Raw genomic sequence first — 13,981 nt, forward strand, 5'->3', positions numbered from 1 at the left:
TACTTTAAATTTTTGTTTCCTCAACATTTGTTTCCTAAAAAATGTTGTCTCTTGTACCAACTAAGTCTTTGTCAATGACAATGCCATTCAATGACCATTTGATAATGCTTCCAATGGCTTGAGACATTTTTTTTGCATCCATTGTCATAAATTGAATCAATAATATATCATCAAAGCTCTCAAGAACATGTACGGCCACACAATTGCGTTGATCAATTGAAATCCACACATCTGAGATGGATCAAGAGAATGGACAACCCCATGTGTCTTTCTTGAATAGCCACCAATAAGAAATATTAAATTGCCTTGTTTAAGACCCTCCAATCTATGCAAAAACCAAAGAGAAACGAGTAAAGGTCATTAATAGAATTGCATGTGCTGAAATTTCCATTGTAGCATATTGATTGTAGCATGGCACCTCAACACAAGGTTTTAGAATCGAATTGCATTTATTGTTGGCAAAAAGCTGCATTTGAGGTCCCAACTTAAGTTTGAGCCTCATAGGAGGGTTATGGCTTCAAGGTAGCCACAATACAGATCTTGAACTTTAGGTTGAGCCTCAAACAATGGTCATGAATTCATAGTGATTTCTAGAGAATGATTATCAAGTTTGCCCAAGGTATGGTTACACTTCTCTTTGAGGCTCTTAAAGCTTGTTGATTGGTCAAAATACCTCTTTGAGGCTCAAAATCTATTTTTAGGTAGGATGCCAATGAGCTTCATTGAGAAGCATGAATTCAAGTTTGCGCTTGGAGTGTTATCTAAGGATTGACAATCTATAGCATGCAAGAGTTGCATGGTATTTTCCAAGCAAATAGATAGAACCAAATATTACCCCGATAGTAGTTGATAGGCATTGCTCAAACTTTAGATGGATGCTTAGAGAGTGGTGACACTACATTGCAAAGAATGGTTGTGGAGTTTGAGCAATATAGCGTCATGCAATTCACTTTAAGGATCCAACTTAAGTTCAAGCTTAGTTAGTGAAGGACCTCTCTTTGAGGCTCAAACTCTAGTTCCAGTCAAGATAACCATATCTTTTCCCATGGCTCAAACTTGATTTCAAGCCTAAAATTCTCATCTAAAGGATAAAATTTAACATTGGATGTGAAGGGGAGCTACAAGCTCTACCCCGAGACCTACGGACCGCTTATTGATCAAGCGTTTCAAGCCGAGCGGCCATAGCTACCTCTCACGTAGCCGAAGCGCCATGCCTACCTTACGAGCGTAGTGAACTTACCTTGATGCTCGATCGAGTACCCTCCTCTCTCTTGCACACCGGTAGCTCCACGGTCCTTGTGGCAAGTTCAAGCATCCTCAATCCCTCTCCCATGAGCTCCATCCTCCATAGCCACGTGCGAGACAAGGGAAGAGAAGAGAAGAGAAGAAGACGGAGAGAGGAGATGGAGAGCTTCTTCTCCACGATCCCTCACTCTCACACACTCACTCCCTCACCCTCTCACACTCCCTCACTTCCTTTCTCAAGCACAAGCAAGAAGGAAAGAAACAAGAGAAGAAGAAGAAGAAGCTTTAGCCACACACAAGAATGAGCTTCTCGTTCACTTTTGAACTTTATATACATGACCTCCCTTCTTTGGGTGGTCATCCCCTTTTTTACATGGCCGGCCATTGGCCTAAGCCCATTTCTCATTTCCCACCATTCTAATTTATCATATTCCCAACTAATGCGTACAATTTGCACAGGAGAGTGCCTTGCACTCTTTTACAAGGATTCGGGAGCGCTTCCACATTTAATGGTGCGCTTTTTACTCTTTTGCTTTCTCGGGGCGACACTGAGACTTTCTGGGGGTCGTGCCCGGACATTTAAAATTTTCAGGGTCTGGTTACCGGTCAAGGCGTCTTTTCCTTCTTTTATCCTGTGCCTTTTTCGCTATTTCCTTTTTTCCATTTTCCCGCTCCTCTGCTCCATTTTCCCGCTCCTCTGTGCTGCGGTAAACACGGTAAACATTACCCCCCTCCTAGCCAAGTGCCAATCCCATGGCACTACGGTGGGAAGTAGTGGGATAATTGGGTCTACTGCTAAGCGGAACTAGTGGGTAGATGACACTAATTCAAAGGTGAGGGTGTGAATGAGAGGTGATGGAGTTTAATGACGATGACCAGGAGAGATTCCGGCGTGCTTTAGGCTTCATGAAGATGCTCGGCATTTCTCACACAATTGTGGCTTCCATTCTGCGACGGCTGATAGGGGTTCCAGTTGGCTGGTGAAAAATATGTAGCCGGTCATCCCTTGAGCATCAGAAATGCTTGATCAATAAGCAATCCCTTAGGAGGATGGTGTTGGAGGGATTTATCCTGGAGAAGCCCCCCCGAACTCTGCCTTGACAAAGATATGCTTTGTCTTCGCATTGAAGATATGTGTCTTTGATTTGAAGATCTTTGTCTTTTATTTGAATATCTTTGTCTGTGATTTCAAGATCTTCAGTGCTGCATTGAAGATCTTCAACCTTGCATTGAAAATCTTCAGGCTTGTGGAATCAATAAGTAATCCATAGATCTTGAGGCGTTAGGCATGCATCTTTGGAAGATGAGGTTCCAAAATCTATGCCAATGGCAGATCTATTACTGAGTACTCCTTTTGCTTAATTTGGTTTAGTCATGGTAGCCATCAGCAGGCAGATGGTTGGCGACATGAAGCATGTTGGTCCGTCCAATCCAATGCAGAAAAGCTCCTGAAACAGCAGCAATGGTGTCACGTCCGACACATGGAAAAAGTTTTGGTCATTAAAGGATGCCATGGATGATCTTCTTTAGCTGAGAAGCCAGTTCTTGAAACATGAACATAACCTGCAAGAAAAGTTGTGCACTCCCTAAGGGGTGTGTCTGCCTCATCGTGTAGTGCATGGTGCCCGTGGCAGTGGAACTGGGAAATGGGTCTAACCTTGGGTAAGCCCTTGGTAATGTCCCACACTTGAGGACCCAGTTCATGTGTCGTTGGAAGTGCGGTGCAAATCTTAGGGTGACAGGTCTGAAAGTCCTACCCTTGATGTGCCCTAAGTATAAAGTGGAGAAGGGGCTAGGGAGAACCCTAGATGCAGTGACTGTGGTGCACAACAAGGTGAAGGGAAGTTGCAAGCTCATCATGTGAAGTCTTCTCTCTCTTATCTTTGCTTAGTAGTAGATTCATCCCTTGGCTTTGCTATTCTTTGCTGTTGTCTCTTCTTTCCAGTTCACCTTTTCTTTTGTTGCCTTGTGGCTTTTTTTTTTTTTTTTGAAGAGGTTATACATAGATGCATGTGATACAAGGGCATGATGGGAGTTTAATCCTCGTCATCCGAATGGCGGGTAGGGGATGGTGGAGGGCGAGGGGCTTTGTTAAGGAATCTGCGGCTCAGCATGTAGCCCTTGAGATTGAGGCGGGTCTTGAGAGTGGTGGAGGAAAGGAAAGGGTGGTTGCACTGTGTAAATTTACTATCTCTCATATCCTCAAGCAATGCAATACAGAAGGATGGCAAAAGATCAGCGCGCATCATGAGGCGAGTCATGGTGCTGCTATCTATGGCATTGGGGTCGAAGTAAAGGGGTGAAAGGTGGCGTTCTTAAGGTGCAGGCTCTTGGTAGATTAGGACCCTAATTAGTCTAAGATAATTACAGGTTGTTATGAAGGCGGGGTCAGGACAGGATGTGAACTCACCAAGGAATCTATCTATGGAACTGTACAAATTAGGGAGGGTAAATACAAGGGCATCTTTATAGGAGGTGCTATTGGCGTTATAGATGATAGGGAAGTCAAACCTACTGTGGATGGACGGATTAAAATCCACGCCTACCCTTCGAGGATACGTCATGAATGTGGGGTCGTTTCTCTCAGGAGGAAGGGTGTTACAAAACGCCATCCAAGCGTCAAGGTTGACATAAAAAATGTGTCTTCTCCAGGTGGGTTGGCAATTGTATCCCTCCACCGATCTAGGCACCTGGAAGACTTTATCATGCCAAAATTCACGGTCCTCGGTTCCCCAAGCAGTTGGGTTGGCCTCTCGCTCCGCTAGCCACTTGTCCTTGAGCCTTGCACCCATAGCGATTACATCGTTTACAACTTCAATGGGCATTACTCTATTTATTTTAGTGGGAAGCTCGAAGCTCAAGTCGAAGGGGTTGCGGGCACATTCTTGTTGTTCCCAAATGATTAGCTCTGCATGGAATCCAGCGGGGAGGTCCTCAGAGCGCAGTGGGAGAGGAGCATGTTGCCTTGGGATATGTCTAATGTTCAGCTTCTTCCTTGCCTTCTCTACCATTTCTCTTCTGCGCTTAGTCAGGGCTGCTTTCCTCTCAGCGGATGTGTCAATGGGTTGCACTTCATCTTGTCGTGGAGGAGAGGGTGGTGGGACGTAGTCCTCCTCCTGAGGTCCCAGATCAAACTCTGGTCCCCATCCCCTTCTGCTTGTACTTCTTCTTGCACCTTCTCTTCTGTGAAACCAAGTTCGTCAATTTCTTGCACCGTCAGGCCTACCTGTGTAAGGTATTTTCTTTGCTCCTCTAGGCTCTACGGCGAGCCTCCTAGTTGCAGTGGTACGTACAGGCCTGCTGTTAGGGCTCTGCATGCAATGGCTAGCTTCTTCTGCAGATCCATTGGCCTCGTTTTCTTCTGTTTTGGTGGAGTGAAGCAGCGTGTTGAGGAAAGTGTGCTGCTGGGCCATCATAGAGAGCTGGGCAGCCTCTGCCTGATTTTCAGCCAACACTCTATCTCCTTCTGCTTTGGCCAATCGGCGTGCTAGGTTTCGTACCCTCTTTTCGTTGTGGTCAGCCCATTCCTTCGCTCTCTTCTCCATATCTTCCAGGCTCTCCCCCTGATGGAGGGTCATAGCCATGAGTCGTTGCTTTGGTCTTCAAGCTCGCGGTGTAGGCGGGACTGCTCCTGGTCTTCATTGGCGATCTACGCACTGAGCTGATCTAGCTGCACCTGTATTCTTTGTACTTGCTCTTCTCTTAGCTTTTCTAGCTCTGCAGTCTCCTGTTTGATCTTCTCAAGCTGGTTTTGTGCCTCCTAGTTGACAGTACTGAGCTGGTCGTTCTTGCGCCGCAAGTGAGTAGTGGTCTCCCTCTCTCCGTTGAGGCGATCCATTAGGATTTTTCTTCTTCCCTCCCAAGCAACATCATGTTCCTTTAGGGTTTTTGCTTCTTCTGCATCTCTATTGCTGGCTTCCTCCTTTAGCACAGCAATCTCCTTTTGGTACTCTGCTATCTATTTAGTTTTCTCTAGCTAGAGAGTGGCTCTTGATTCTCGCTCTGTTGCCAACTCTTCCACGGCAGTTCTCTTTCCTTCCTTGGCCTTTTCTAGCTGTGAGAGCAGCTCTTTAACGTACTCATCGTACTGGCCTGCTGGAGGTGGGGGATAGGACATGGTGGCGGCGGTGGTAGTAGCTTCTGTTTTCTGTCTTTTAAGCTCTGGGCTTGGCTCCACATCAGCCGTGACTGCCCTCTTCACTCCTAACACTGGGGTGGCTACGCCAGCTTCTCTTGCTAACTCCATTTCCACCAGGAACTGCAGCCATGTGACCATATTGCTCTCATCGACCTTTGGCAAAGTTCGTGGGGCGGGGATGGTTATTACGGAAGCAGCAGGGCTAATTGGTACAAAACTGGTAGGGACAGGCATGATGGCCTCCTTGCCCTTGCCCTCTGCGAGACCGGCGATGGGATGGGATCTGGCACATTCAAGCTCGTGTCTGGGTTCTCATCCTCCTGGGGCGGGGTTTGCTTTCTTTGTCGTTGATGTTGTTCCACAGATAGGTGAGTTGCAAGTTCTATATCTTCTTGTTCCTTCTTCCTCAAGGCTTCTTCCTCCTCCTCGGCCCTTCTTTTCCTCTCCTCTTCTGCCTTTCTAGACTCCTCTTCCACTCTCTGTGCATCCTCTTTTTCTTTCCTTTTCCTCTCTGTTTCCTATGCTCTTGACACTCTTTGCACTTTTTGCAGTTCTTCTTTCTCTTTCTTCCTCCTTTCTTCTTCCCTTTGCTATTGGAAGCGCTTAGTGCGTTGCTCTCTTTGTTGTTGCTGCCCCTGTTCTTCTTGCTTTTCTTCTTCATCACTACTCTCGTCAGTTTTTGTTTCCTCGTCAGAGCCAGAGGATTCTTCGTTGTGTGGTGAGGGTGGCGGTCTCTCCTGCTCCTCCTCTGCTACTCCTGCCTCCTTTACTGCTTCTTCAATTAGGGCGGTTAGTATACCTCCATATCCAATGAATGATGCTTTGGAGGCGGCCTTCTTCCTATCTTTTGCTGCTGGGGATTCACCTCCAGCAGGTTGGCTTCCCAAATCAAGCGCTATGGCAGCCTTCTCGATTGTGTGTCTTACATAATCATTCCAGTCGATCTCTTCTGGTGCATTGGCCGCGAGGCTTTCGAGCATAGGCACATTTATTCTGCCCATATAGGCAGTGTGTCGATGGATGGAGAAGAGGGTGTGCATGACTTTAGCACGCATGCAGATTTCGTCATCAGGGATGTCCTGGATATTGACTCCGTCGTTGGACCACACCTGGCCCCTGTCCATTTTTAGCATGGCGAAGACATCCCTTTTTGGTCTCTTTACGGCCCTTGATTCCAGGCCCAGTGCCTTTTCTACTAGTTCCTTCCTTAAGGGTACCCTGACTTGCCTAGCAGCATCCCCCCTTCCCATAGTCACCGTGGCACTCTTGGAGGCAAAGTCGAAAGTTCGTAAGAACTCAACACACCTTGCAGGATCCACATTTTGCTCCGCCTTCTCCACATACTTGGTCATATTGCACTTTTCTATGACCTGCTTACCTGCTTCCTCCATTTCCATGACCCTGGATAGGTTATGGACAGTTCGGAAATTCAGCCGTCCGTGAGCTTGAATTTGCAGACTCAGCATATATTTTTGCTTTCCTTCTTCCATGAAGGGAAGCTTATGAGCGCGATCTTGATGATCCATCTTGGGTTCCTACCCAGCAAAAATACTTTTCATTAATCACAAGTGGAAAAGGAAAACATGGCTAAGCATGAAAAATACGCAAAACAAGAATGCAAAGAACTTGAAAAATTTTGCTAACTTTTTTTTTTTTAAATCACTGAGTTCAACCTTTCAACAATTATTTATGCCTTCTTAGCCTTATTCCTCCCCCTCAGAAAGATAAAAATCCTTCCTAGGATTGAACGACGTGGTGAGGATATCAAAGGTGATTGTGATGGGGTGTTCCGGCCAACAGCCACTCATAAAATGCAGGGTTGTACTCAAGTTGAGCGTGACGATCGAGTTCACAGGGTTGTACAGAAACTTGGGAGATATAGGTCAAGACATCGTGAAAAATATCTCCGGTATTAAGGCGGCTTGCAACGTGCAGTTCTTCTTTCGTAAGGAATTGGTCAATGTAAGGATGGGCTAGGACCTGGTCATCTAAGTGTTGGTTCTAGGTAATGGCCAAAACTCTAAATGAAAGAGGTGCCACATAAGTAGGATCGTACTCAATGGTCTTGATTGCCCTCCTTTGTTCAGCATTTGTCATGATACGACAGCCTTTCTTTTCCCATTGGGTCCGCAAAGTGAACCACTACTGTAAGAACGAGGAAGTTGAGCTTGCAAATTGCGTGAGCTCATGTAATTCTTGTTCGGGAGCAGAACAAGGAGGCTTACGGTATGAGGTGATTAGTCGCTTGAGAACAGCTTGCTCCTTTGAGATTTCTTCATTTGCTATTAGTTCAGACAACAATCTGGGGAATTTGACGGTCATAAACTCGTATTCCTCCCAAGTGCATGGTAATGCACGAACCTCGGAAGCAAGTGGTTCATCAAGAAGACCTAGGTCCAACCGCTCATAACTCCTAGCAAATGTGGTGAAAGTGTGGTCTAACACCTTAATGCAGGTCACAACGTCATCTCCCGAAGTTTTAGCAAGGTCTTTAGCCTAGGAAAGGAAAGATCGTACCGCATAGGAAGGCCTAAGACGTGCTGGTCGTGATGGTCCAATTGAGCTGGACAGCAATGATTCCATTGCTGGTGTCACGGGTGTGGCTTTGCACTCCGAAGCACTTTGAAGTGCTGTAGGAAGCTCTGGTGGCATGGAAGTTGTGCTGGGTTCTGAGTGCACAGTCACCACGGAAGTATTCAACTCTTTTGAGTGAGGTAAGCTTGAGGCTTTTAGCGATTGCTTTGGTCAATAAATTAGCTGGGACTTATTAGTCACAGCCGGTAATGGTTTGCTAACTATGGTCCGGGCGCTATGTTTGCAAGCCTCTCTCACTGGAGTGAGGTTGCTTGGAGATGAGCCTTTAGACTTGCCATTCTTAGGCACCCAAATCCAAGGGTTGCCTTCATAGTAGCTTTGCGCTCGCAAGATATCTTTGGGGATCCATCGTAGCGTGGTTGTGTGCCTACGTTAATAGTGTCCAAATTGCCTCTTAGGTCGTGATGACTGATTGTTTTGGCGTTTAGAAGCACGTTTGGGTGGTCTACCCGGAGGCGGTCTTTGCCGCTTTGGCACCCATATAAGCTTAGATTCCTTGGCCTTGTGAGCACTCTTGGTGGGTTTGGGTCTAGGGTCTAGAGCTTGGCGTGAGACCTTAGTGTCCTTCTGTGTAGACTTGAGCGTAAGTGCGGTCGTAGTGATTTCTACTGCTGGCTTCACAATGTTGAAAGGGTCAGAATAGCCCTTGCTAAAAGTCATCACTATGCGCACATTGCCTATAGCAAGATGGATGCGATCTAGATTATAATCCACATTACAATTCGTCTGCTTCTTAAATGTATGACCTAATAGTGAAATATTACCAGCCCTTTTTGTGTTAGTCAACACGTGAAAGAAAGCTGGTATACGATCAGACTCGATAGAAATGACCACTTTGCACTTCCCTAAGAGCGTGTAAGCATTGCCCCCAAATGGGGTGAGTTTGGCATTGGTGGGCTACAGTTTAGGTTGACCAATGCGTGTCCAATGGTCATGCGTTAAGATATTGTAATCGGCACCTTCGTCAATCAAAGCATCAAAAGAATAGGTCTTTTCCGCAGTGACGGTGATTCGTAAGTAGGCGGGTACCACTGCTTCTTCATCTTGATCTGTTATTTCCGTAATAGTAGCCACGCAGACGTTGACAGGGGCTTCCAACATAGGTGGCTCATGCAACGGGTGGGAAGGAGGATAGTATTTTTTTATGCGGCTGCCATTGAAAAAGCCGATTCCTTCACCTTTGAGTGTCTCTAATTCAACGTTGCCCGTTCGACTAATTGCACCTACTCAGAAAGGTCCCAGTCCACGGAATTTCATTTTCTGTTTGTGACCCTTCACGGAGTATAGCAGAACGAGATCCCCCTGATCAAAGTCGCGTTGTTTGACATGCTTGTCAAACCACATTTTCCTCCATTCTTTCTCACAAATCAGCGCATGGGTGGCCAAGAGCCGGGTTTCCGTGAGACATTCTAGCTCTACCAAGCGATTTGTCCAAGCGTCTCTTCCCTCCCAATGCTCTTGCATTGCTATTCTTAAGCTAGGGACAAAAAACTCTAAGGGCAGAATGGCCTCCGTTCCATAAGTCAGCCTAAAAGGCGTCTAGCCTATAGCCATTTTATAAGCCGTACCGTAGGCCCACAAGGCCGCCATTAACTTGTTGTCCCAGTCACTCCGAGATGTAGATACCACTTTTGTGAGTACATTGACTAGGATTTTATTGATGGATTCTGCTTGTCCGTTAGCCTGAGGGTAATAGGGCAAGGATTTTCTATGAATGATTAGAAAAATAGAGAGCAGATGCAATATCACCTCATTAATGAAGTGTGTGCCCTGATCTCACTGACTAATTCTATTGGACACCCAAACCGTGAAATGACCTGCTCCCATAAGAACTTTGCAGTGGTTCTAGTGTCATTCTTCCTTATAGCTCTTGCCTCTGCCCACTTTGTTAGGTAATCACTTGCCACTATGATGTAGCGAGCCTGAGAGTACTGTGCCGCGGGATTGATAGGTCCAATGAAGTCGATGCCCCATTTTTCAAAGGGTTGTCGAGCTATGACAGGGGTCAACTCCATTTTATCTTTGCACACATGTACCTTGGTTCTTTGGCATTCGTTGCAGTGCTTCACAAATTTAGCAGCATCATGGAATAGGGTGGGCCACCATAGTTGGGATTGCAGCACCTTTCGGGCTGTTGTATCCCCGCTAAAGTGTCCTCCAACGATTCTACCATGTGCTTCTTTCAATGCATCGTGCATCTTTCAATGCATCGTGCATCTTGTGCTCACACACACATCTGCGCAACAAACCGTCTTGTCCTAACCTATAGAGTTGGCCGGCTATCAATTCGTATGGTTGGATTTTCAAAATAAGTCTCCTCAGCTTGGCCTTCTCAGTTGGTCTCTCAGGTAATCCATTCTCCAGCACCTGAACTACATCATCGGTCCAATATGGCGTCAGATCAACTTTAAACAATTCTCTCTCACTAGACAGGTTAAAGAGATGAGCATCCGATAAATCGTCAGGTATGCCTTGTCCAGTGGCTTCTCTTATGGGTATGCGGGACATATGGTCAGCCATGTAATGCTGCTTTCCTTTGCGTACAACCACAGAGAAGTCAAATTCCAATAGGAGAAGTAACCATCTAGCTATGCGTCCTGTAGCGCAAGGCTTTTTCACAAGATAGAGCAAGGCTTGATGGTCAACAAAGAAGATAAAGGGAGTGGCCAACAGATAATGTCTAAATTTCTTTACAGCAAATACCATGGCCAACCCCTCCCTTTCTGTGGTGGAATAATTCATCTCGGTCTCTGTGAGCTGCCTGCTAGCAAAACTCACCGGATAGTCTAAGTTATGTTCACCAGGCTGGCATAGCACGGCCCCAATAGCAAACTTAGAGGCGTCTATGTGCACATGAAACGTTATGTTCCAGTCTGGGGCTTGTAAGATTGGTGTAGTGGTAAGAGCCTTCTTCAACTCTTCATATGCGTGCTGGCATTCCTCAGTCCACTCGAACACGATCAACAGCGTGTACAATGGTCTAGCAATTAGTGCATAATTTAGTACAAAGTGGCGATAGTATCCAGTATGTCCTAAGAAACACTGAACTCCCTTGTAGTTATTGGGTGGCGGAAGGTCAACAATGACTCTGACTTTTGAAAAGTCCGTGGCGATACCGTTCTTTGACACCGCGTGCCCTAGGATACATCCGTGTTTCACCAAAACTAGCACTTCAAGGGGTTCAACGAGAGGTTGTATAACAAACACCGTTCAAAGACAACTCTCAATTTCTCTAAGTGTTCGGCCCAACTAGAGTGTATGCATAAGTCGTCTACAAACACCTCTAGTTCGCACCTAAGCATATCTTTGAAGATAGTGCACATTAAGCGTTGGAAAGTTGCAGGTGCATTCATCAGCCCAAAGGGCATGACAATGTAGGTGAATACACCCCATTCCATGGTGAAGGCAGTCTTGTGCCTATCATCGAGGTGCACTTGCACTTGATTGTAGCCCGAGAAGCCGTCCAGAAAACTGTAAGCCTCTTTACCTGCTACCCTCTCAAGCATATGCTCAGTGTATGGTAAAGGGTAGTTATCCCTCTTCGTAGCGGCATTAACTTTCTTGTAATTAGCGCACACTCGGATTTTTCCGTTCTTCTTCATCACGATCACAATCGGTGATACCCAATCCGTGTGCTCAATCTCATATATGAATCCTGCCTTCATGAGCTTATCAATCTCCTCTTTTACTGCATGGGCGTGTTTGGGATTCATGGGGTAAGGTCGTTGCTTTGTTGGCACTGCATCAGGGACCATTGGGATATTATGAGTCACAACCCTAGGGTCGACCCCTTTAAGTTCTTCCAATGTCCAGGCAAATACATCAATATACTCTTACAAGACTGCAACAAGTTTGGCCTCCTCATCGTCAGTCAAATCGTCTGCAATGAATACAGGTCTTGGCTTTTCGCCCTCCCCAGCCAAGTTGACTTCCTTGACTTTTGCGGGTCCTTCAATCGGCTCACTAGTTTGGCCCTGCCTCTTCGCACCTAGCAGAATCACTACTCTGTCACCCTTTTTAAATTTTGTAAACCATTTGGGTAGATCCTGCGGTTTCTTTCGCCTCTCTGCTTCTGAGTCCTTCGCTTGCATCCTGGCCTCCTCCTTTAATCTCCTGTGCCTTAGGTGGACTGCCAAGTCCCCTTTTGTACATTTGACCTTAGAGGGTTGGGGTATCTCGAGATCACTCTCAGTGCTGACTTCCGACTCCGAGTTAAACTCGCATCCCTCGCTCAAGGAAAGAGTTTCCCCAGGGGATCGTAGTTTAGTAGGTGCATCCGTCTTGAGCACTGGGATTACCCATGGTCATGCTACTCCGGCTTGCTCGTAATCCACAGTTCCTATGTGTTCTAGCCAGGATCTATCGCACTCCATCCGCATGACTCCTTTTTCACTTGGCTTGATTTGTTCTATCGTTCTCCCTTCTATGTCATACTCTACTGTATCTATCTCTTTCTCACTTTCATCTCCTGTAGAGCGGCAATCCTCATATTCCTCATTGTCAGAGTCTTGCTCTTCAGACCGTTCATCATCACCTAAGCTTTCCTCTTCAGTCTCCTTGTCGTCGATAACTAAAGCCCAATTGTATAACAAATTCAGATCGTGGACTTTGGTCCATTTCCATTCTGGCTTAGTCAACAGATCACGTTGAGGCTTTAGGTTGGCAGCCAAGTTGTCCTTCAGTGTGTTCGTCAAATACTCTATGATTTCCTGAAGCTCTAGCTTATTGCTGGGGATGTGGAATGAGACTGGTTTCCTTGTGTTGGGTGAGCTTCCTACCATCATGCAGAGTGGCACAGTTGGCTCCTCTATTGGCATGGTTGCGGCTTTAGCAGCCTGCCGATATAGTTCTTCCTCATCTGAGAATGGTAGGTCAATGGTTGCCAAGACATGCATCCAATCCCGCTCATCCTCAAGGCAGGGAATATATTTAGTGAGTGATCCATAGGGTTTGGTCGTTTGAGTATCGCCTTTCAACATGGCTGAGATGGCATTTAGGTCAACGGGGGTCGTTTTCCAAGTGTCCATCTCTACCCTTACTACTTCAGTTCTGCTCCCTAGGAAGATCAAACCATTCCCCCAATCTTCAATGACTCGAGTGTTTCTCATCCAAGGTCGGCCTAGCAGTATGTCATAGTCCACTCCCTTCATGACAATGAAGTTCATGGAAAATTGCACACCTGTAATCTTTACTGGCTAGTTCTTTAAGACTCCGAATGGCCTTACCTTCATTCCATTTGCTAACATGACATTGAACCTGGCAGTCTCTACAAGAGGGTTTCCCCATGCCTCTAAAACTGCATGGCTCAGTACACTAACACCAGCACCTGTGTCTACAATTCCTTTCCGCGTCATATCTCCTAAGGCTAGAACAGGTAGGACTGCATGCATTTCAGTGCCTTCCCACAAAGCATTGATGTGCAATGACTTAGGAGTTGAGTGTAGAGTTAGACTTGGGATTTGCATAACTGCATCATGATCTTGCTGATCAGCACCCATAAGTCCTGTGTGTCCCTCCACCAAATCTTTTAACTCCTGCCATAAAGAAGGATTCTGCCTAAGTAGGTCTTCTACGCTTAGAGTTGTTGGGGTGGACAGCAAGGTTGCAAAGAGATTGTTGGGCTCTTGTCTTCCCCTAAGGCTAGCACTCTTGGGCCATGCATTCTGTCTGCCCTGGTAAGTCCCCCTTTGGCCTTGCTCTGCTGAGTTTCCCCCTGTGGCAAGGATACACTTTTAATTTGTGGTTTTGTGGGTGAGACTGGTGTGCTCACGCTGGAAAAATCGTCCATTGGATCTTCTAGTATGGGTTCAACATCCTTAAGGTGCTCCTAGGAATCCTTGACCCACTCCTTGACTTTGGCTATAGCTTCGAGTTGCCGTTTGGGATGGGGATATTCCCCTACCTTGGCACTCCCTAGCTCAGCTGTCTTCGGGGCTGAGATCTCTGCCTCTGCATCCGTGACTTTCTTTCCTGTCACTAACATCATGGCTTCCTCGGTTTTAA

Source organism: Lygodium microphyllum, chromosome 11, assembly GCF_053477565.2.
Source record: "Lygodium microphyllum isolate KBCC chromosome 11, Lygodium_microphyllum_v1.1.10, whole genome shotgun sequence".
Taxonomy (NCBI): Eukaryota; Viridiplantae; Streptophyta; class Polypodiopsida; order Schizaeales; family Lygodiaceae; genus Lygodium; species Lygodium microphyllum.